We start from the raw sequence: 25986 nt of genomic DNA, 5'->3' as shown, positions 1-25986 counted from the left end.
AAAACAAAACAATCAATTAATTACCATTTATATGTCAATTAATATGTGCCAGATACTGTGCTAAGCACAGGAGGGTGAACACATTGTATGACCTCTCCTATGGACTTCAGAGAGAGGGTAGAAAATGGAGAAAGAGAAATAAGAGGTGGAGGAAGAGAGACCTTGACCGGGGATGGAGAGAGCTGGAGAGGATGAGAGGGAGACTCCACACTTAAACATAACTTCTGCTTTTAAATCCAATTATATCCATTTAAGCCATACACACTCTAGACAAATACCTACCTGTAGGAGAATGCTACATGCTGATGTCTTGAAATTGGCACAGTGCCGGGGATATTCATGATTGGTTATTAGATCAGGATTTCTTGAACTTGGCTCTACTGATGCTTTGAGTCAGATCATTCTTTGTTTTGGAGGGCTTTCCTGTGCATTGTAGGATGTTTATACACATCCCTGACTTCTACGTATTAGATGCCAGTAACACTCCCAGGTTGTGAGGGCCGAAAGGTCTCCAGACATTGCTGACAATTCCCTAGGAAGTAAAATCACCCTTGATTGAGAACCTCTGCTGTTAGAACGCTCATGACTGGCAGCTGGAAAGGGCGTGGGGTAAGAGTCAGCCACAGTGACAACAAGAGGGGTATTGTTCCTATTTTGCTGATAAAGAAACTGAGACTCATGGATTAAGAAGCTTGTGGACAGCTACATGTAAAAGAATGAAATTAGAACACTCCCTAACACCATACACAAAAATAAACTCAAAATGGATTAAAGACCTAAATATAAGGCCAGACACTATAAAACCCTTAGAGGAAAACATAAGCAGAACACTCTATGACATAAATCACAGCAAGATCCTTTTTGACCCACCTCCTAGAGAAATGAAAATAAAAGCAAAAATAAACAAATGGCACCTAATGAAACTGAAAAGCTTTTGCACAACAAAGGAAAGCATAAACAAGCTGAAAAGACAACCCTCAGAATGGGAGAAAATATTTGCAGATGAAGCAACTGACAAAGGATTAATCTCCAAAATTCACAAGCAGCTCATGCAGCTCAATATCAAAGAGACAAAAAACCCAACCCCAAAATGGGCAGAAGACCTAAATAGACATTTCTCCAAAGAAGATATACAGATTGCCAACAAACAAATGAAAGAATGCTCAACATCACTAGTCATTAGAGGAATGCAAATCAAAACTACAATGAGGTATCACCTCACACCAGTCAGAATGGCCATCATTAAAAATCTACAAAAAATAAATGCTGGAGAGGGTGTTCAGGAAAGGGAACCCTCTTGCACTGTTGGTGGGAATGTAAATTGATACAGCCACTATGGAGAACAGTATGGAGTTTCCTTAAAAAACTAAAAATAGAACTACCATACGACCCAGCAATCCCACTACTGGGCATATACCCTGAGAAAAACTTATTCAAAACGAGTCATGTACCACAGTGTTCATTGCCACTTTATTTACAATAGCCAGGACATGGAAGCAACCTAAGTGTCCATCGAAAGATGAATGGACAAAGAAAATGTGGCACATATATAAAATGAAATATTACTCAGCCATAAAAAGAAATGAAATTGAGTTATTTGTAGTGAGGTGGATGGACCTAGAGTCTGTCATACAGAGTGAATTAAGTCAGAAAGAGAAAAACAAATACCGTATGCTAATGCATATATATGGAATCTAAAAAGAAATAATGGTTCTAAAGAACCTAGGGGCAGGACAGGAAAAAAGATGCAGACGTAGAGAATGGACTTGAGGACATGGAGAGGGGGAAGGGTAAGCTGGGACAAAATGAGAGAGTGGCATGGACATATATACACTACCAAATGTAAAATAGATAGCTAGTGGGAAACAGCCGCATAGCACAGGGAGATCAGCTCAGTGCTTTGTGACCACCTAGAGGGCTGGGATAGGGAAGGTGGGAGGGAGATGCAAGAGGGAGGAGATATGTGGATATATGTGTATATATAGCTGATTCACTTTGTTGTAAAGCAGAAACTAACACACCATTGTAAAGCAATTATACTCCAATAAAGATGTTAAAAAATAAAAAAAATAAATGGGCCACACTCTTCAAAATGTTAAAGAAAAGAAAATAAAATCAAAATAAACAGGAAATAAAAAAAGAAGGTTGTGGTGATCACACAACAAGTAATCTGTGATCTGCCTTAACGTGAAGCTAATATTCTAATAGCTTCTATATACTTCCCTTCCTAAATAGTTACTCACTGAATATCATTTATGTTTTAAAACATTTACACACATTACTGCATTCTCCCTCACAGCTGCCCAGGGAAATCAGCATCATTTATTGTCTTTTCACAGTGAAATCATTGTTGCAAGAGATGATTCAGATTACAAAGGTAGCACTATCAAAATCTGTCCAGGAGACTCAAAGAAGATTGTCAAAGGAGAAGATAGATTGTTAGAGCAGAGGAATAAGTATGGCCTGGGATGTAACCAAAGACTTATCCAAAGAGGGCACACCAAGAAGGGCGTGTAGCATTAACAAATGAATGCACTTGTGAAAGAGTGCTGAATTAAGAAATTATAATAATTTCAGTTTTAAGTAAGGTACTTATCATGCTAATGGGTTTAGACAGTGTCCAGTTAATGATACGGAGTCATTGAAAGAATATGACCAAAAAATTAATAACAGCAAAAATTTGCTAGAAAATCACTTTGACAATGTAGTAGAAATTAAATTTGTGAAGGAAGTGGGACTTATTTGAGACCGAAGAGTAAGTGGGTTCAGACAAGACTGGGTGAAAAATGATGAGCATCTAAAGTAAAACAATATCCATGGTTTTGAAGAAAAAGTGAAGTTTTAGAAAGGTTTAGAAAATTAGATCTACAAGAGATGTAAACTGAGTTGAAATAGTAAAAGAAGGAAGGTAACACCTAGGGTTTGGCTTGACAACCTAATTGGTACAGTACATTGATAAGGAATACCAGAAAAAGAAAAAGAGAGAGAGAGACAGAGAGAAAGCAAGATGGAATGGAGGAGAAGGTCGAAAAGGCACGAGAAATGTGGATGATGAATAGAACAGAAGAAATGGAAGACTAGCCTCACAATGGTTTTCTTGTTTCATTTCAAACACCAAGGTTATCTCATTGTCTCTCTAATTTAAAGAAAAACCTATTTTAGTTAAAATTGTGCTGCTCTAAAAATATGTATACTCCATTATATTTTGGATTGGCTCCCTTCATCCTCTTTTTGATGTAGTTTTTATTTGTAATGTATGTCGTGAGCATACTATTGACAGAAATTTGTACCAGGTTTCTCTTACTTTGCACTATAGGCAAATCCCTATTGTTCAATATTTAATTTTCTTTAATTTTTGCACCAAAAAATCCTGACATAAACATCTTACAGTGTAACTTTTTTTTTTCCTGTAGTTTGAATTCTTTCCCAGGGTTATGGTCTCATTACTTGGTGGATATCTAATGCTCCTATTACATATTGCTGTCTTTCTTTCATAAAGAAGTTTACTAAATTATTTTCACACAAGTAATATTTAAGCATGCTATTTACTTTATGTATCATTATACATAAAATATATATATATAATTTTGAACATATTTGATTAGTTCTATATTTGAACATACTTTCCAAAAATATTTAAAATATTCATATTTCTTCATTTTAAGTTGCCTGCATAATTTGCTGAAATATCTATGTGTCGGTCACATAGAAAATGCTCATTAAATTAATGTGTAATTAATGATTTGAGACATTGGCAAATTAAATATATTATTAATACCTTGTACTACTTAGGGCATTAATATTAAAAGAGTGTATGATCTACTTAGGAAAACATATAATTAAAAGACAATTTCAAGATATCAAGTAGGATGAAAATATAATAATATTGCACATAATACACAATGTATATGTATACAAATATAAAATGTATATGTATGGAACTGAGGCCGCTTGATAAAATGCCCTCGAATGATAAAGCAATGGGTCGGGTTTGGAACTGTAGCCCAGTATAGCTCATTCTATTTCTGTCTCTCTTCTTCTGAATTAAATATAACAAATATTTCCAGAAGCAAGCAAGAGAGAGAGAAGTCATTTTATTAACCTCGTATAAATCACATTTGACACTTGCTTTCGTTGTCTTCTCTTCCAGAAAGAGCTTAAAGATAAGGTGAAAAAGTTGCCATTTAATTTCATAACGCAAATTAATAAATGTAAAATTCACCATTTCCTCAGACTCTTTTTGTTCCTTTATTTCCCCATCTGCACTATATTGCAAAATGAGTTGATACTGTATTAGTCCTACTGGCAGAAAATAACAACTTGATTTTAGAAGCTTATAGAAAAACACTTTAATACATAGGAAGAAAAATGTATATGTAACTAAATATATTTTAGATTTTAATTTGATCACTACATTTTAGCATCAAAAATATTATTTCATTAAATTGTAACTGATGTTAAGGCTACACTGACTAATGCACTCATTGTTTAGATAATACATGCTGAGTGTCAAAATTTTGAACAGGCTCAGTCTCTGTCTTAAGGAGTTGATACTATAGAACGAACCTGAGGCAACAGATTTGAATAGAAACAAAACACACACACAACAGTGCAACTGAAGTGATCTAAGACGTTTGCATTAAAGTTGTAGAAATAGGCAAGGACAAAATCATAAAGTGCCTGCTACATCAGGGAAACAACTTAAAATATTATCCTAAGTGCAGTCAGCAAAGACTGAAATATTTTCAATGAGAAAATTGAATTTTTTTTTTAAACAAAGAACACTCTAATATTAGGTTGCAGAAGAAGTTGGAAGAACATAAGAAAGAAAATTGTAAAACTAGGGGGACTAGCTAGAAACCCATTGAAGACGAAGTAAGAGATTATGGAGATTTGAACCAGGTTGTTGGCACTAGGAATGGAGATCGGAGACGACAGAACTCTGATTTTACGTAAGAATAAGAAGGAGAGAAAGTGAGTAAAAACTCCAGAATTTCTCTTATGTGCAAATAAGAATGTGATATCCTTTATTGAAATTGGGAAAAAGCGAGTGTTCATTTTTGAACACTATGAAACGTCTAAATAGAAAACTGACACACCTATAAAACATCCAAATGGGCATAGCAGCTATAGTATCTGGGTCTGCAGAGAGAAAACAGGAAAATCAGGAAAGGCATGTGTCCCAGAAGCCAAGATGAGAATGAGTTTTAAGCAGAAGGCAGGATATTTTTGTGTTTAATTATTTTTAGAAATGAATTATTCTGGTAAAGTTCCAGAAAGAAAATCCACAAAAACTGACTGATATCCTGGACAAAATAGTGTGGGAAATGTTGGCGCCCTATTACATACGGGACGTGAAAAGGTCTGGAATGTAGTTTTTTAGAGGGAACCATCAGGCCAGGGATAAACTAATCCTGACTCCGTAATCTTCTTTAGGTTCTATATGAACTAGAAGGACACCGTTATTCCAGTAGCCAGCACTACCGGAAGTACTTAGAATACTTAAAACAGTTTGCCTCAGTGAGCAGCTCGCTGCCCTTTCTCTAAATTATTTTCTCTGTATCACACATTGTGAGGGGAAAAAAAAATCTCTTTCACATTGTGGGCTAGAAGCGAGATGAGCAGTAGTTTAAGATAAAGGTCCATCAACTGTTCTTGGGAAAGATTTCCTATTCATGTTAAATGTGCTTCAGTCTATAGCAGCAAAGGAACTTGAGTTTTAGAACTGCTGATTGGAGATGTTAGGTTTCAGTTTAGTACAGCAACTAAACAGAAAGTGCATCCTCATAGGTCAAAAGAGCCTATTTTTTGCACTTGTGATTCAAATTAGAGCAGAGCAGGTTCATGATGCTTGAAAGACTACGGAAATATCTTGTGAAGAAAACGGATTAGGATATTGTAACATTAAAATAACAAGGCAATATTTCAGTGGTTCTGTATCTTATCATGACTCCTGACATCCTGATGTATTATAATAAAAAAATGCATTAAAATAATTTACTGAGGTTACCATTTGATTAATAAAAGTGAAAAAATTGTATGTGCTTTCTTATACATCACTGAATGCATGTTTCTATTTATTTTCATATGTAATATATGTGTTATTATTCTTTAACCTATGATTTGCACCAAATAATTTTGTAGCCAGTTTACAAATTGTCCAATAATCTTTAAAATACCAATTAATTTTAAATTAGATGAAGGATATATAAGCTGCTCCCCATACTGATTTCCATGGTTGCTCTTGCTGAGGAATTTAACACTCTTAATCACCTTATTTTTTTTTTTTTTAACATCTTTATTGGAGTATAATTGCTTTACAATGCTGTGTTAGTTGCTGCTGTATAACAAAGTGAATCAGCTATACATATACATATATCCCCATATCTCCTCCCTCTTGCATCTCCCTCCCACTCTCCCTATCCCACCCCTCTAGGTGATCACAAAGCACTGAGCTGATCTCCCTGTGCTATGCAGCTGTTTCCCACTAGCTATCTATTTTACATTTGGTAGTGTATATATGCCAATACTACTCTTTCACTTAGTCTCAGCTTACCCTTCCCCTTCCCCGTGTCCTCAAGTCCATTCTCTACCTCTGTGTCTTTATTCTTGTCCTTCCCCTACGTTCACCAGAACCACTTTTTTTTTTAGATTACATAAATATGTGTTAACATACAGTATCTTTGTTTATCTTTCTGACTTACTTCAATCTGTATGACAGACTCTAGGTCCATCTACCTCACTACAAATAACTCAATTTCGTTTCTATATACAGTTGAGTAATATTCCATTGTATATATGTGTCACATCTTCTTTATCCATTCATCTGTCGATGGACACTTAGCTTGCTTCCATGTCCTGGCTATTGTAAATAGTGCGGCAATGAACAATGTGGTACATGTCTCTTTTTGAATTATGGTTTTTGCAGGGTATATGCCCAGTAGTGGGATCACTGGGTCACATGGTAGTTCTATTTTTAGTTTTTTAAGGAACCTCCATACTGTTTTCCATAGTGGCTGTATGAATTTAAATTCCCACCAACAGTGCAAGAGGGTTCCCTTTTCTCCACACCCTCTCAAGCATTTATTGTTTGTAGATTTTTTGATGATGGTCTTTCTGACTGGTGTGAGGTGATACGTCATTGTGGTTTTGATTTGCATTTCTCTAATTATTAGTGATGTTCAGGAGCTTTTCATGTGCCTCTTGGCCATCTGTATGTCTTCTTTGGAGAAATGTCTATTTAGGTCTTCTGCCCATTTTTGGATTGGGTTGTTTGTTTTGTTGATATTGAGCTGCATGAGTATCTTGTATATTTTGGAAATTAATCCTTTGTCAGTTGCTTCATTTGCAAATATTTTCTTCCATTCTGAGGGTTGCCTTTTCATCTTGTTTATGGTTTCCTTTGCAATGCAAAAGTTTTTAAGTTTCATTAGGTCCCATTTGTTTATTTTTGAGTAGTAGGGATTTTCATAAAATGAGCTTTATGTGTATTTAGGCATTATGACAATTGAGAGCAAGTTTAATCAAATAAAATTGTAGAGTTATCACAGACACTTGGTACAGAGAATAGTTTGTACTCAATGGAGAATTAATGACACACACTTTCTTCATTCATTCATAACCTTACCACTTTTGTTTTTCAGATAGTTTGAATTACAGTAAAAGCACATTTGTAACTTCTTTACATATTTTGAGAAAAGAGAGAAGGGACAATCACTTAAGTTCTTTACAATTTTCATATCTCTTACACTGACTTATAGATCATTCTTTTTCTGATATTAAGATATTAAATGCTTCTTTAAAATTGACATTGTAATAGAAAATACTGAACTTCTCTTACTAGATAAAAATTGCCCAATAACTATAGAGTCAAGACTATCTTTATATTTACCCATGAGTGAAATAATTATCTATTTTTTCTCTTTGCCATATTCCGAAATGTCACTATAAACAAAATAATATATTTTATAAGGTTATCAAAGACACTCATTTTATCTATACATAATCAAGTGAGTTATTTTAAATGTTTTTCTGCAGTATTTATCAAACAGGAAGTATTTTCATAAAGAATGCATTCCCTTTGAGAGTTAATGTGATCTCTGTATTACAGTTCCTCCTAAAGAAGGAAATTCAATTCCCTTGCGTAGGCTGTGTCAGTTTTACCAGGTGAGGAAAGACTAATGTTGTTAGATTACTTTTCAGTGGGATAGAATGAGCTAAATTTGCATCAAGGGAGAAATGATTTCTTAGCCACAGACACATGCATTGATCAGATTATCTGTGAGTAGTTTATTCTATGTATTTATATATTTTCTTTCCATCTTGCTGTCAACTATTATTATACCGCATTTATTATTGGAGAATTAAAGTGAGAAATAAGCTTCCAGAGACTGCTTGGGACGAATTGAAGTTTTCCCACTAAATCTTTCAGCTGCTTCCCTAGGAAGAGTCCAGAAGGAAGAGAAAACCTCTACCCATGAAAAATATAACACTAACTGAACTTTTTTCCAAGAATTGGCTTGTTGAATTTTTGCTACCATGTTTGAATGAGAATCAGTGCCAGAATAATTCAGCTAATTTGAGTGATGCCACCTAACTATCATTTAGCATTTCTTACAGGAAAAGAGAATACTCTCTAGCAGAACCAGTAAAAGGGATGATTTCATAGCAACACAAATATTTACAAATGTAACACACAATACACTGAACAAAGAAATGATACTTAAGCATATTTGGTTGTAATATTGACTTAGATGTTGTATTTTTGAGAAATATAATATACTATACTTTGTTTGTAGTAATATGTATACTCTCCATCCAAGGTCTCTTGGGCTTGAAACAAGTACTTGTGTTGTTGTGGGTGTATGCATAAGCATTTATCCACTGCTAAACAACACTCTGTCAGAGTTTCTTGTAGTGTGAGCCTCATAAATATAGTGTTATGAGACGTTCTTTGGGAAAAATGAAGGCAAATACAGGTAAGAAATGTTATACAATTTATTCCCTTCTTAGAGATTTACCAGGCAGAATATAAATGTGCAGAACTAGGGGAATGGTTAAGTTAATTTCTATATATCCACAGGGTAGAGTATTTTAGGGGCCCAATGCCTCTACTCTGATTTATGCTGCCATTACCTTTTACATGAGAGTTCCTCTTAGTTCAGCTTTCTGCCTGCATTTTTATACTCTTGGACAGTATTTCTTCCCTGAAGCAAGAATAGAGACAGACTGATATAAAAAATCAAATCTAACCTTATTAATTCTTCAAGCCTCCCTATGTTTTTATTACAATATCCAAGCTTCTTAACATGGCGACAATAACAAAATTACTTGTTCAACTCCGTCTGTCACCCACCTTCACCTTTAGCTCTGCATTTCAGCCAAACTAGGTTTTAAATTCTATACGTACTCTTAACATCTCAGAAAAGCATGGCCCACGTTGCTGTTTCCTCCCTGCCATCTCTTTTATGTAATACATGCTTCTCATCCTGTAGCCCTTAATGTAATTGGTATTTAATGTTCAAAGCCTTCCTTGACAACCCACCTTAACCCCTCACTCTGGGTACCATTTCCTTCTACATGTTCCACAGATCCCACAACATCATATAATAGCATTTAATTGATGGCTTGTAAGCATCTGCTGCTTCAAATGGGCTGTGAGCCTATTAATGGTAAGGAACAGGCCACTTCATTTATTATTTTATTCCCAGCAGTTAGTGCTATGCCTTTAATATAGTTGACTTCTTGACTGGAATTCACTTCCCAAGTTTTTGAAATTGAAGAAGTATAATTTTTTAAATAATAAAAAAATACAGGAGTGTTGGGGAAAAAACAAAGGCCCTGTGAATTGGGAGTCCATATGTAGAGTGAGAGTTGTAGAAAGCAGCATTATTTATCATGAAGTTAGGTTACAGAGTTTTAAGTAAACAGATGAAGAGATTGGGAAAGATACTAAAGGCTTAAAGAAATTTCTGGGAGTTTTTGTATATGGATGGAACCCAGTGAAATATATTTTACTAAGGTTAATCTAGTGATGCAATGTGTGATGATTCAAAAAGAAAAGTTCAAGAGCAGAGAGACCATTCCGGAGGTGTGTAAATTAGCATTTGTGTAAACCATAAGAATGGTGATAGGATGTGAGTGTGAGAAGTCCCCACCCATTACTCTAGGGTAGAAATGAAGGCAGTGGGAACGTTTGTGGCTGTGGATTAATGTGCCAGCACCAGAGCAGTAAGTTAAGGGTCTACTTTTGATAGACCAAATGTTCCAAAAATGTAAAGCAATATGATATGCTAAGAGACTAGGAAACAGTGTTAAGAAAGATTCCTGGAGAGAGTGGAAATCAGAGAGACCTGGCGAGGGGCACATAACAAGTCTACTGAACAATGCTGGTCCTGATGGAGATGGGAAAACACAAATTTGCAAAGCCACTAATTAAAATTTTTATGGGATTTTCCCCAGCAAAGTTCAACTGCTCTCACAGAATTAGAGAATGAAAGATACATAAATATATTACAGATTAGGGCTTACCAAGAATCTGTGGCTTAAAGCAGAGTTGAAGAAGATGAAGCTTCAGGAAAGAGAGAAGAGCCAGGAGATATTAAGGGAAGAAGAAGCAGGGAGTAAACCCACGAACAAAGCAGGCATCTAGGGTAAAAGCCGAGGTCATGTACCAGATGTCTCAACATATGCACAGAGCGGGTCGAGCAGAATGAAAAGGGTGGAGGGGCCAGATTTGTGGTCTCGGAACCAGGACTAGAATTACAATAGAAGTGGAGAGTTCAAGGCAGCGTCTATGGTTGAGGGGAGCTAACATGGACGGGAGGTCAGAGTATTTAATGGGCTTGTTTGATTAGTATTTGTCTCCTCCATCAGAATTGCATTTGCCTGATGGGCTCTCTCAATATACCTTTTATGAAAGTGAATTATGCAAGTAAGTCAAGGGCTTTCAAAGTCGAGTATGAATGGTTGCCCAGGACTTTGGATTTGGTAGTTAGCTGAAAGTAGGCAAAAAGCCTCTTCCCCACCCAACACTTAGCTGATTGGTAGTTGACAGCAATAAGAAGAGGTAAAAGGTGATAGAAAAAGACAGCAGGAGCTCCCATATAAAGGACTGGAAAAAAATTAGGAGAGACAAGAAAGAGAATAGCTTACTCACTCAATAAATATTTATCGGCATGCCACTGCTGGCAAGGTCTTAGTATTGAGAATAATCTGTGAATATAACAGACACAGTCGCTGCCTTTCTGGAGCTTTCATAGTAGGGATGGAAACCTTAAATTATTAAATGAAAAATTAAGTAATTAAAATTGAGATAAATGTGTTAAAAGATATGTAGGCTTGCAGAGAAGCAATCTCTAGGAAGATACTGAATAATAAATAATGAGTAGCAGAATAGCAGTTAGATTGATGAAGGGGATGGAGGATGGGCTGGGAGGGGTAGCACTCCAGGCAGATGAGTATAATGCAGCCGTTAAGGCTAACTTAAATTTAATAACTTAATATTATAAATGATTGCTCCCAAGCATTGTCTTCTGGACTTGTTAGAAAAAAATAATTCTAAATGAATTGAAATATGTTTTTACTGAGGTGCTCAGACAAAAACACAGAAAATATTGGTTACTCCACTTTCTCTCACATCTCACACCCCATTTATCAGCGGATCCTGTAGCCGACATCTTCACAATACGTATGTGATTTGAGAATCTGGTCAAATCTCATCTGTCCTCCACTACCACCTCGTCCATGTCACTTCTGTTTCTCACCTCCACTACAGCAGTGGGTTTTTAAACACCACTTCTCTGCTTCCAGCTTTGCAATCAGAATGATCTGGTAAAAAGGCAAGTCAGATCAAGCCACTGCTGCTTTTGAACATCTCAGTCAATGAATGCCCAACAGCACTTAGAGTGAATTCCAAACTTCACACAGGAATCTACCAGGATGGTACATCCGGCTTCTCCATCCATCTTGGCCCTCACCTCATCATTCTATCCTCAGGTTTACTCTACTTAAGTCCACATGGCCTACTTTTCCCTTCCTTCAGCACACAAAACTCCTTCTGGCCCCAGGGCCGTGGGTTCTTGAGTACTGTGCCTAAATCCTCTCCCCTCAGGTCCTACAAAGCCTCATTTCTGTTCATCATTCAGGTCTCGGAATGCATTCATGTCTTCAATCTTTAAGTCCCACCCAAACTTTCTATCCCCCACCTGGGTTTTATTCTTCAGGATACTTGTTAATATTTGAATTTACATTACCTACTTACTTGCTTACCTGAGTGGGTATAGACACATACACATGCATACATATAAACATGCAAATAAACAATAGAGGCACAGATATAAATAGAAATCCTCTTTCTTTCTTGTTAGAATATAAATTCCTCAAAGAGAGATGAGAATTTGGCTGTCTTGTTCACTCTTGTTTCTCCAGATCAAGAGCAGTATCTAACCCAGTATATGCTCCATAAATGTTTGATGATTGCATATAGGAAAACCACAGGGTGTTTCAAAATGGCTTCTTTTTTTTAAATTTTAATTTTATTGGAGTGTAGTTGACTTACAATGTTGTGTTAGCTTCAGGTGTACAGCAAAGTGATAGAGTTATACATATACGTATATTCAGAATGGCTTCTTTTTTTAATGACTACACTTTGATGCTATGTAGCCCTTCCTAAAATCATTAATTTTATAATTAAATACATTATTAATATTTCCCTTGAAGAATATCTTTGAAAACAACAAGCTATTTGGTTACAATACTCTCCTTCCTCTTATGCACACACGTTTTCCCTCCATCATGCCTTTCTTCATGCTGTTCCTTCTCATTTCTTAATCAAGAAATTCGTCCTGAATTATCTTTTTAGGAAAATTTATATTCTTTATGATATGTGAGAATTTTCCCCTTTTTCCAAATGGAAGTAGTTTACCGTTCCCTCAGCATCAAGATATTTCCCCCTGCTTTCACTAATTAGTATTCTGTATTATATACATGTGGTTTTTACTGTATGCTTATAAGACCTTCATATATTATAGATTTGTGGTTTATATTGTGTCTCTATAAGACTATAAGCTATTTAATGGCATGATGTATATAAGCATTTAAAAACAAAATAAGCAAACAAACCAAACAAAAAAAAATAGCAAGGTTTGAAATATCTTGCTTTCATTCTTCTTGTTGAGCATTATTTCTTGTTCAGACCCAGATGCTCTTTCCTTAGTGTCTTCTCCTCCCCTGTGTTGAATGGTTCTTCCCAAACCAACCAAAATTATGCACACTTTAATATGTACATGTTGGAAAAAAATATCCAATGAACTGAGATTGCATTTAATTTTGAGGTGTTTATCTTACCATTCTAAGTGAGGAAAATAAATGTTATTAAATTAACTTCAGTGTAATATGATTGGTGTCTCTAATAGTGAGATGATAAGTTGCTATGTGACCAGAAAACAAGCAAACTAGTAAACAGTATTATAGTCCTAGGACCAAACGTCATACACACTGCTCTATCTTCTTCCTGCACTTCCTATATATTTTGGCGTTGATGTAATGAATAACTAGGAGCACATTTCTCTGAGTTTCTGTATATTTCCAGTATAACTATATATCCTGAAACAAATGTGAGTCAGCACTCTGATTGCAAAAATTCACACTGACATTATATTGAAAAAAAAGAGTCTGTTTATGCTGAAAGGAGAAGTTTGTTTCTTTTCCATGTACTCCTTATAGACATGAATATATAATTTTCTTCAATTGTGAAATTTCAAGGGAATATAGAATAGCTCTGAATATACCAGTTAGAAAGCTCTCCAAAGATGCATTATGGCAATATTGTCCTATGCTTACATAGCCCAGGGCATAAAACTTTGCTAATCTTAATCTTTATATTTATTGCAATATAATTAATTTACTCCAAATAGCACAATCAGGGCTTTATCAAGGCTCTCTTCTCTTTAATATTACTGCCTTGAGTCAGATTCTTGAGAACATTCTCAATCTTTCCTTCCAAGCTGTAGAACTTAGTGATAATAAGACTAGAAGGAAAAAAAACAAAACAGAACTCACAAATGTACTTCTCAGAAGAAATGTGAAGATAGGTATAGTTACACTGTTATTTACATGGTAATTATTATCAGGTTTAGATTTAGGAAAATGATTTGGCATGTTTTTGTTTGGAATTTTTAAAAAATAACCTTTTGAGTTTCAGTAATATGTTTGAATATATACCATATGATAAATATAGGTCTATTTTAAATTATTTTTAATATAGACATTTATTTTATATAGCAAATTTTGAATTTTATATATTTTATATAGTTCATTGTGACATATTTTATAAAAAAATTTCTCATGACCCCTCTATTCTTAAGAAAGCCAGCTACTATTTTACACAATAGCTTAACCTAATTCATTTATTCCTAGTATTTCTCATTTGAGTCACACTCTCTGACTCAAGAAGTACATGCTTGTCTATAAAATTGGTGTTTTTGTTGAAATAACATTAGTAATTCCCATGGAGAAATAAAACCACCATCACCCACTGTGAAATCAAATATCTTTTGTTCTCTTAAGCCATTGAAGAGGCATGTACAGTATGTCCCCTACATACAAACGAGTTCCATTCCGAGAGTGCGTTTGTAAGCCCAACTTGTTCATAAGTCCAACAAAGTTAGCTGAGGTACCCAACTAACACAATCGGCCATATACCGCTGCTTGTACACTTGCTTCAGGACGTGCTGGGCTTGAAATAAAGATACGGTACTACTGTACTCTATACAGTGTTGTACAGTAAAATACACAAAAGCACAACCACTTGTAGAGAATGCATGCACTTGACAATTTACGCCAGACACGTGAACTAACTTACGTGATTGGACATGTGAACTCACGTCGAATCTTTGAAAGTTCACAACTTGAAGGTTTGTATCTAGGGGACTTACCGTAATCATGCCCAATGTATACAAATGCTTATAATCAAAACCCTTGTCAAGAGGAATGATCGTGTAAGGTAGGGACTCCCCAGTCGTTCATGGCACTCACCCCATTCATCCAAAGAACAAATACTGCTCCTTCCTATGCAAGCAGCCTCTGTGCTGAGCGCTGAAATTGTCCGCTGGAAGATTCATTCCAGACCAGAAGCTCCTTCTAAGGACTTAGTGGACTCTTTTGAACAGTGGCTCTTCTCAACTGGGAAGTGAATAGTAATCATTTTTTTCTCTTTATAATTCAAAGTATAACTGCCCAAAGTATAACTTCCTGAGTTTCTCCCATCAATTCTAGGAATTCTTCCTAGAATTCCCGTAAAAGGCTTTCTTCTAACCAGCCCCACCCTAACCCAACTGCATAAGTTTGTGTTTAACTTTAAGGTTAGCACTACAAAGAAATGTATACAAGTCATAATCTATGTTTATAAATATGTATTTTTATGGTACTTAGTTTTCTTATTTACTGTCTTTTGGGTGGACAATTTTATTGAACCCTCATCTTGAACCTGGAAGGTAGAAATTATTACTTTCATTGATTGGGCGAGGAAAGTGAGTCTCAAAATTTGTAGCTTATCTAAGGCTACATTGAAAGTGAGTGGAGAGTCTTATCTACTCCAGAATCCTAATGTCCCCTGATCTGTTTTCTGTCAGACTCTGGATAAATCACATTAAAATGCATAGGAACACTTGGAATCAGTTTTACTGTATTTTTCTGACCAAGATGAAGGGGAGAAACACCTACCCATGAAGAAATAACAATGACCCCTTGACCAGGTCAATAATGTTAACTATTTAAAGTGTAAAAATGCTAACAACCGTTGGCATATACCCAAGAAAAAGTAACAAAAAAGTGATTAACTTTTAGGAAAGTTTAAGTCTTTCTTTTTTAGAAGTGAAATATAAATTTTTTAAAAAACAAGTCACTTAACCCTTATTCATCTCTGTGATTAAGTTGTACGGTTTTCATTACAACTTCCTTAAAGGTGAATTGTATTCTACTGATATGATAAAAAATGAATGGGCTAAAAAAAAATGAGACACAATTTGATAGAATTCATCAGGGAAGATTTAGGAAACCAATTTTTTCTCTCGTTTCAATGATAGAAATAATACATAAGTGATATAAATATGAGAAAAGAACAAGAAATTATTTCACCTTTATTCTAAAGGGTAGGATGTATGCTGAATTTTTGTTGTTGTTGTTTTTATTTATTTTTATTTGTTAATTTTTCTTTAGTTTTCAACTCCATTATCTTCAAATTAGTTATTTTAATATTTGGCAGTCATTTTCCTTTAGAACTTGTATGTATAATTTCTAATACATGTAAATATTTTACAACTGCCTTTGTTTAAAAAGTGAATTCAATGAGCATTCTGAAAGGATGAGCACCAAGTTACAACCTCATTTAACAAAATGAGAAACTATGGTAATTCTTAAAATACATTTCTTAGGTAAGTCTGAAAGATGGCATAAATTAACCAATTTACAATGCATTTTCTGATAATGTTATAGCTTAACAAAGTAACCAAACTGTCATAAAGAGAAAATACTAATAAAACCAAGATACAATTAAAGTAAATCAAATGCTTTGAAAAATCATCTGTTCTGGTGTGTGTGTGTGTGTGTGTGTGTGTGTGTGTGTGAGATAAATTGGATTTTCCTTTGTACTATTTTTCTTATCATTTAAGATGGTTGTAATAAAAGTAAAACTATCCCTAACTTACATAACTTTGAGAGAAGCCAAACTTATAAATGGTATAACATGCAAAACAAAATATATTCAAAGATTACATGGAATATATATGACTCATACATTTAATTTGTTTTCTGAGTTACTATAAAATATTGTACTAACTTTAAATATTCTGATAGTGTTTACCCTAACATCTAGAATTAAATTATTTCTGATGTGGGAAAAATCATAGAAATATATGATAATATTATGAATTAGATATACACATATCATATGCATATATTTGTATATATGTATGTGTATATATGCACATACCTTTTGTTTTGGCAATTTGTCATTAAGAAAGACATATTGAAACAGTGTTTCTAAAATTGCTTGCGATTATGTGCACCTGTGCTTGTGTGGTCAGTACCTAACTAGTGAAAACTGAAGGTTCTCTACTCCAAACAGATAAGTTTAATAGTGGCACGATAATAACAACACAGACTATACTAAAAATTCACATATATTTATGTCATAAACATTTTATGAGGGTAGCTTCTACATTTCTATATGTTCCATGTGAAAAAGAACTATGGATCAACTTTCAAATCCAAGCTCTCTCATTTGCTTCCTAAATTATTTACTGTGAGCAGGAATTTAAGCTTTCTAAGCTTCAACTTTGTCATATGTAATTAATGGGAATAAACAGTCCTACAGTAGACCAGATTTTTGCTTGAGCCATTCTTGCCCTTGCAGATATGGATGAAATTAATTCAAACCCCCAAACTCATATCCTTGCTCTTCTCCAAATTTATACAAATTTCTGATTTTATTTGCTTATGATCATGTTTGTTTCCTCCCATATTAATACACAGGTCTTAGCTTTTCTTTTTCCGGAGAACCCTTGAGGATCTGTGGGTTAATGGAGAGACAGTTCACTTTATTTGGTGCATAATCACCCCTCCTCAGATTTGAACACCAATTCCTTTTTGTCATCCGGTGACCATTGCCTCATCTTCTATGCCTTCTGTATGATTTTGAGCCAGACCCAGGATTCTACTCCACTAGGAAGAGTGTCCCAGACTCACCAGCTCTGTGCTCCCCTAGCACAGGTTCTCACTATTCTTTGCATGAGATAACTCAATTGTGTGAAAAAGCTATTCTCTCCATCTTGTTCTATCACATTGAGTGTTCACCCTGGTACATAAATGGGTTAATGTTTTAAAAATCCATGACAGTACACAATAATACAATCCATGCATTTGAGTTTTCCTCTCTTCAGACAGTGTAATCTTCATCCCATGGTGCTGATTCTAAAATGCATTACTATTAATATCTATAAGTAGCAACTTCTACAATTTTCTGGCTAAAATTTCCTGAAACCATATTATCCCTTTCCCTCAGTTATAGACTACTATGATGAAATACATGTGGCATTGTTGAAACTGTCTAAGAGTTTACATGCTGAAAGATACGCATAATTACAGCCCACTTTTCTACAATACATATTTTCAACAGACATTACAGGGTATAAATACTATAGCAACTTTCATGGAAAATTAACCTTTCCTTTGTAGTCTTTGTGATATCAAACAATTCAACTTTAATGGAATAAAAATAGTACATATTTTTGACACAGAAATTGGCTTTCTTGATTTTGTCATATTAAGACCTAGAAGAGCTGCCTTTGCCTAGGGATAATCTGTAACATCAGGGGTCATGTCAAAGAAAATAGAAATAACAATTTTATGACTATGAAAAGAAAAGAGTCCTAGACGCTTACAGGCAATATAGTTTAAATATAAGTAGGCCAACTGTGTCACTAAAGACATTGACCATTAATATTTTACACTATTAAAAGTTGGTTTTTGCTTTTCTCTTACTTATTCCCTACTTGTAGCATTTTTATTCCTATAATGTATATAAAAGAGCTTATGTAATTTTTATTAGTATTTTGCCTTATGTAATAGAGTTATTCTTGTTTAGCAAAGAAGGAAATAGAGGAGGCAGAGAGAAAATATCCAATAAAGTTTGAGAATCCTCTGTGTGTTTGTGTGTGTGTGTGTGTGTGTGTGTGTTATAGCTTTGAAGGCATTGATGAAACTTTGAAGTAATTTTGTGTCCATCAAGTACAGATACTCCTAATCTAGAAGACATACATAAGCCTCAGAGGTTATTTATTGTTTCCCTATGACTTTAACCAGTAGGATAATTTTAATACTATTCTGTGGGTAACTAAGAAATAATATCCTGTGTAGAGCTAAGGAGTCAAGGAGATCAGAGCACATAGGAGCTGATAGCCCATCACTGCTGGATGGTCTGGGAGGCAGACACCCAAGCAATGCAATCCTGTTGCTGGTGGTTATCAGGGCTTCCTTCTGAGGAAATAGTCGGTTTTATCTCGAGTTTACTCAGATTTTCTAAAGATCTGCCCAAGAAAGTGTCTTTAATGCAGAAACAATTTTACTTTAACATTTATTCAAAAACATTTATTTAGCAACTACTATGTTCAGTTAGGTCCAGGTTTGTCCCTAACCCCCCTATAGAGGTCATGCTCATTCTTCATATCCCTTCCCCATCCTAACAAACTCAGAACAGCTATGTAACTTACTTTGGTCAAGTTAATGAGAGCAAAAGTGATATATGTGTCACTTTTCAGACATTAAGAACTGATTCATGTTTGTCAAGACTCTTTTCTCTCTGGCTTTTTTTTTTTTTTTTTTTTTCGCTCTTTGTTTTTATTTCCCTTTTTTTTTCAAGGACCAGAAATTTTCCAGGTAGAGGCAGGACCACAAAATTGGACCCCCAAATAGTTTCAGCCAACACACTGTGAACATGTAACAAGGGCTTTTCTGATTGTTTTGCACTGCAGAAAACCCTATCTATTCCTGACTATATCATAATGAAATAATGTTATATATATAATATGCAAATATGTAACATACTATATTATTTTTTGAAATTACACAACACATGCTAACATATTAAATACTGAGAATTCATTGAGCAATGTTTATGTAGTATGTTTTAAGAATTATGACGGGACTCCCTTTTTTATAGTTCCCATTATAGAAAATGAATTTGGCATACTATTAAATTAGAATAGTTCTGAAAAACTTAAATAGTGAAATTATTATTTTTAAAATGACAGTAACCTTCTATCTCCTGAATCAAAGCTAAAGTAATCAAGAGGTCAAGATCCTGAAAATTACAAGGCTGATGATCCTTTTATTGTAGCTGTTTATTATATTTCTGAAAAGCCTGATTATACCTGAGATCATTTTTATGGATGATTCTTGGAAGATGGTACATTTATGATAAATGGTAGTCATTTTAATGCATTAACATTACTGTAATTTTGCAATAGTACCAACTATAGTCTTTTCTTAAAACAAAACATCAAGAAAAAAATAAAATTGTATGCATTGTCTAATATTAAAGTAGAAATGATTTTAAGATTATGCTGAAATTAAAATGTTAAAGTGATAGCTACAAATACTAAAGTAAGCCTGGGAGTTATTTTGGTTTTTACTCTAATTCCACTTAGAGAAAGAGAGAAAACAAAATTTAAAACAAAACAAAAACATAACAAAACATACAAACAAAAAAAACCCTGCTTTCTGGAAAAGCAACCAGCAGTGATCCTAGTGGTGTCTTAGCTCTAAAGAGTAAATCAACTATGGTGCTTGGTAGGGAAGCCCTGGAGCCCTGCTGACTGGCATTCAGTCTCAGCTCTCCCACTTAAATATCTATGTGACCTCGAGTGAGTTCCTTAACCATGCTCTGTGTGCTTCTTCATTTGTAAAATGAGGATAGTAAAAGTAGCTCCCTCATAAAAGAGTTGTATTAATTGAGCTGATCCATGAAAAATGCTTAGAACAATAGCTTGCACATTGGAATCACTCAACAGAAGTTATTTATTGTAACCATAAGAAGGGTTACTAATTCATCCTTTCTTTTTATGATTCTCTAATAAAATGTTGTACAAATATTTTGGGGGTTTTTTCCCTTTATATTGATGTTTTCTAAATATTCCATCCAATATGTATATTATGTGAACCGAACACCAATAAAAGTAATATAACTTTTCTGACCTTAAATATTTATATTCCTCAGTTTTAAAGATTGTATGATTTTAAAGGTATAATTCTATTATGCTGAAAAATACCTCCTACCAGTTATTTGAAATAATAGCTATGTCTAATACAGATTATTAGAACACCCAAATATCACTTTAGATCTAGGTTTAAGGGTTAACTACATGTTCCAAGTGATAGATGCACACAGTAACATATTTTTATCAAAAACCATTTCAATATTTTTTCTTAATCAATTACCAAAAAAAAATCACAGTAGACTCTGAACTCAATACTTGACTTCATGGTTGTATAGTGAAGTGGGATTAGTCGTGGAGTAGAGAGTGCTTAGGTTCTAAATCTCCATTCAGTTTTGAATAGCTAATGGCCTAGGTAAATAAACTTTCAGTACCTCAGTTTCTTTATCTGTGCAATGTCAGTAACATACAGCAGAGATTGGCACAACATTGTAAATAAAATATACTTCAATTAAAAAAAAAACTACTTGGTATTGTGGTTTTACGAATAAAATGAAATAATGAAAATAAAGGCTGGACAGAATGGATTGTGGTTGGTTAACCATTGTGAATTCTCTTCATAGATATCTATGGAGGAATTTAGTTTCCACGTAGTGTTAATAGGTAGTATATAGCATTTGAAATCATTGTTACTATTATTTCCATACTAATGAAAACCTACAAATGCATTACATCTTAACTAGCAAATTAAAATAAATTTATATTCAAGAGTATGAATTTAGTTGTATATTGTTTATGATATAATCAATGACAAAAGTGTGTACCACAAACTTAAATACCAAATTGCTGTTTCTATGATTATAAGCAGCATTTTAATATATGGTAAAATCTCACAATTTTGAACAAAAAAGTTACTTTGGATATACAGACTGATTTTAAATATATCTATTTTTAAAATTTTCACTTGATTACAGGAACTAATTTAAAGATTACCCCCAAAATAACACTGTGGACTAGCATTTACTTGTCCTTTTTCTCAGTACATACACACACACACAAATACACACTCACAAATACACACTCACATACACCCAGTACTTCATATCAGATAAAATACTTAAAGATACCTGCAAAGAATAACACTACAAATTTTTGAAATAATGAAATAGTGGGCCATATTATGACCTAATATACTTCAATTATCAAATGAAATTCTAAAGATATTGACATTTCTGAAAAAAGATCTTGAGTTTCTGTTATGCAATTGCATTTGTATTATAAAGCAAAAGTTTCCAATATATTCAGTGGTGGTAAATTTGTTTTATTTAAAGTAGAACCCTTTCATGTCTAGTGAATAAGATGGGCAATCAACCTTGATAATATCATTTGCAGTCACAAATGCAATTTGTCTACTAAAGAGTGAGATTGATTTTCCTAGTCTGCAAGGCAGCTCCTAAGTACTCTGAAGCTTGAAAAGACACACAATAGTCGTGCTTGTTTTAAGAGCACATTGCCTTCTTGCATCAGGATAGACAGCATGAATAAAAAGAAGCAACAGCCTGAGTTAAAACAAAACTCAAAAGCAAAAATGATTTTACTTGGCTTTAAAGATATTTAGGAATCAATTATTATAATTCATAAAGTACCTTAATCTCAGAGCTTGTACTACTAAAGTACATTAAATAGTTTCTCAGACATGCAATTTGAAGATATGTGCATTAAACTCAGGAAAGAAATAATGTACATAGTATGGTTGAACTCCTAAGAACAGTGTTTGTTATTGTCTTTGGTTCTATTTTTTTTTTTTTTCTTTTTAATTATATTATGTAATACAAGTGAAGCAACAAATTTCCGGGTACATTATTATCATCTAATAATAACCCAAGGCAAGGAGAATAAAAGTAACACAATGGAGTTTATATAAATAATAAGATGGTTATTCAGCTATTTAAGTGGATATCCACAAAATCTTTAAAGGAGGTTTCTGAAAAAATGGTACTGCTCAGCAAATAAAGAATTGGGTTTATCAATCCTAAGAAAGAAGAACAAGCCTGAAGGCCTCACACTTCCTGATTTCAAACTTTATTACAAAGCTATTCTAATCAAAACTGTATGTATTTGAACAAAAACAGACACGTAGACCAATGGAACAGACCTGAGAACCCAGAAGGAAATAAGCCAACACACGCATGGTCAGCTAATATCTGATAAGGGAACCAAGAATACTCAGTAGGGAAAAGACAGTCTCATCAATAAATGGTGTTGGGAAAACTGGATATTTGCATGGAAATGAAATCAGACCCTTATCTTAAACCACTCACAAAGATTAAATCAAAATAGACTAAAAACTTAAATATAAGACTCAAAACTGTAAAACTGCTAAAAGAAAACATAGAAAGTTCCTTGACATTGGTCTTTACACAATTTTTTTGTATATGACACCAAATGCACAAGCAAGGAAAACAAAAATAAAGTGGTACTGCATCAAAAAAAAAAAAAAGAAAAGAAAAGAAAAAAAACCTTCTGCACAACTAAGGAAACAGTCAGCAAAATGAAAAGGCAATCTACAGAATGGGAGAAAATATTTGTGAACTACTTAATAAGGGATTAATATCCAAAATACATAAAGAACTCATACAGCTCAACAGCAAAAAAAAAAATCTGATTAAAAAATGGGGAAAGGATTTGAATAGACATTTTTCTAAAGAAGACATACAAATGCCCAACAAGTACATGAAAATATGCTCAACATCACTAATCACCAAGGAAATCCAAACCAAAACAGCAATGAGATATATCCTCATATTTGTTAGAATGGCTATTACTAAAAACCAAGAGTTAACAAGTGTTGGTGAGGATGTGGAGAAAAGGATCCCTTGGGCACTGTTGGTGGGAATGTAAACTGGTACAGTCACTATGTAAAACAGTTTGGAGGTTCCTCAAAAAATTAAAAATAGAACTGCCATATGATTCAGCTATCCCACTTCTTATAATTCATCTGAAGAATGTGAAATCACTATCTGGAAGAGATATCTGCACCCCCATGTTCACTGCAGCATTATCCACAATAGCCAAAGCATGGGAACAACCTAAGTGCCCACCTGTAGATAAGCAGATAAAGAAAATGTGAGATCTATATCTATAACTACATATCTATATCTATATATCTAAATATATAATGAAATATTATTCAGCCATAAACAAAGAAGAAAAACATGTCTTCTGTAACAACATGAATGGACCTTGAGGGCATTATGCTAAGCGAAATAAGTCATACAAAGACAAATACTTTACGTCCTCACCTGTGTGATCTAAAAAGGTTAAACTCATAGAAATGGAGAGTACAATGATGGTTTCCAGGAGCTGTGAGATGGGGAAAATAGAGGGATGGTGGTCAAAAGGTACAAACTTCCAGCTATAAGATGAATAAGTTCTGCAGACCTAATGTGCATTATGGTGACTGTTGTTAACAATACTCTATTACATACTTTAAGGTTGCTAAGAGGATAGATCTTAAATGTTATCACCACACAGACGCACACACACACACACACCTGGTAGTTAAGTGAGGGGATGGAGGTATTAACTAACCTTATTGTGATGATCATTTCTCAGTATATACATGTATTAAATTATCACACTGTATGTTGTAAAGTAACATATATATCAGTAATATCTCAGTAAAGCTGAAAAAAAAAGAATTGAGTTTATATTGCACCATCTTAATAATTTAAGAAAGAAATATTCAATCACATGAAATGATCAAAACTGTTAAAAATATACAGTAGAGCAAACACAATCAAGTTAACACACATGTACTCAAATCTTTCTGCTCTCCTTAGGGTAGTAGATAAAGAATAATTGAGAGCATTAGTGATTCTGATGGAGAACTCGTGATAGATCAAAGTGACTAAGGTCTCAAAAGATTGTCATGTTTTATGACGTGTTTTTTTTTTTTTTTTTTGATAATGTTATTTGAACTTTAGAGCAGGAGAGTTAGAAGAAGAACTAACAGAATGGCTAGTTGTAATTGCTTAGTGGAAAAATAAATGATATCAAGAAACCACTTGGATTTGTCAAAAATCAATAATAGCTGATTGTTGTTTCTCTTTGATAGGATAACATTTTGTTAGTAGAAACTTTTCAAAGAGTTTTTTAGACATAGTATATTGTTAAAGGTATATACTGTTGTTTATTTTAGTGACAACTAGGAGTAAGTTTGAAGTTAAACTTAAAACAGATGATAGATTTGAGATAGATGATAATTATTAAGCAGCATATTCTTATGTAGCCCATTTATCAAATATAAAGAGATACAAATTTCATTTTAAGTGAGGATATTTGCATTTTATTTTGTATGATTTGTAACTTCAGAAATAACCTGAAAGAACAATTACACTGGTGTTCCTTTTTAGGTGACCACTTTCAGGATCATAGTTGGTTCTCCATATTGGTATAAATGAAATTTATAAAAAAAAACAGATGCTTGAAATTATATAAGCAAATATGTAATCTAATGTTGTGAAATCATAGATAGGGGTTGCAATAAGCCTATAGCATTTATAACACAAACAGCTAGCCTGATTATACACAGGAAGATTCACAGACTGTAGCTTCAAAATACAATAATCACCATCACATTTCAGTTCACATTTAGCCACCTGTTTTTGATTACTTGGTACCAGCTGTCTATTTGCAGCTATTTATATTGATGTCACAAGGTGTCCTAGCTTTGCTGGAGTCCTGCATGGAGTTGACACCATGCAAAAGCCCCTTAGTGTTTCCCTGAAGCTCAGGGTAAAGACAGACTCAAATCTGAACCAACACACATTCAAATTTGAACCAACCTGCAGCCCAGCTGGGAGTAGATCTTCAAACCCATTGAGTGGATGCCAAAGCCTCATTAACATCAAAAACAGTTATTGCAGAGCCAACTTGAAGAATAAACTCTAAAATATTAAACATTCTCTTACCCACTATGCTTCTACTACACTGGTCACATTTCTCTTCTTAAAGTAACTCCCTTAAAGAACTAGAAACAGTAGTTAATACTATGTAAGATTTTTATCTATTTCTTTATTTGTTTGTTTATCGTCTGTATCCTCTCACCTAAATATAAACTCGATGAGCGCAACGATCTTATCTCTTCCTTTTAACAATTTCCCTCCATCTCACAGAAAGCTGCCCTATAAGTATCTATTGAGTCAACAAAAATCATCTCACATGTTCATCTATGGACTTTTGCTCCCAAATATTACAAAATATTACTTTAGAA

The 25986-nt window shown here is 34.0% G+C and overlaps 1 protein-coding gene across 5 annotated transcripts in view; it reads left to right on the top strand.

Annotated features, from left to right (window-relative positions):
* Positions 1-25986, top strand: part of FSTL5 (follistatin like 5) — a 773228-nt gene that overhangs the window by 312968 nt on the left and 434274 nt on the right. The gene's annotated exons all lie outside the window — the stretch shown is intronic.

The sequence above is a fragment of the Balaenoptera acutorostrata genome, chromosome 5 (genome assembly GCF_949987535.1).
Source record: "Balaenoptera acutorostrata chromosome 5, mBalAcu1.1, whole genome shotgun sequence".
NCBI lineage: Eukaryota > Metazoa > Chordata > Mammalia > Artiodactyla > Balaenopteridae > Balaenoptera > Balaenoptera acutorostrata.
This window is presented reverse-complemented; position numbering and strand designations above follow the sequence as displayed.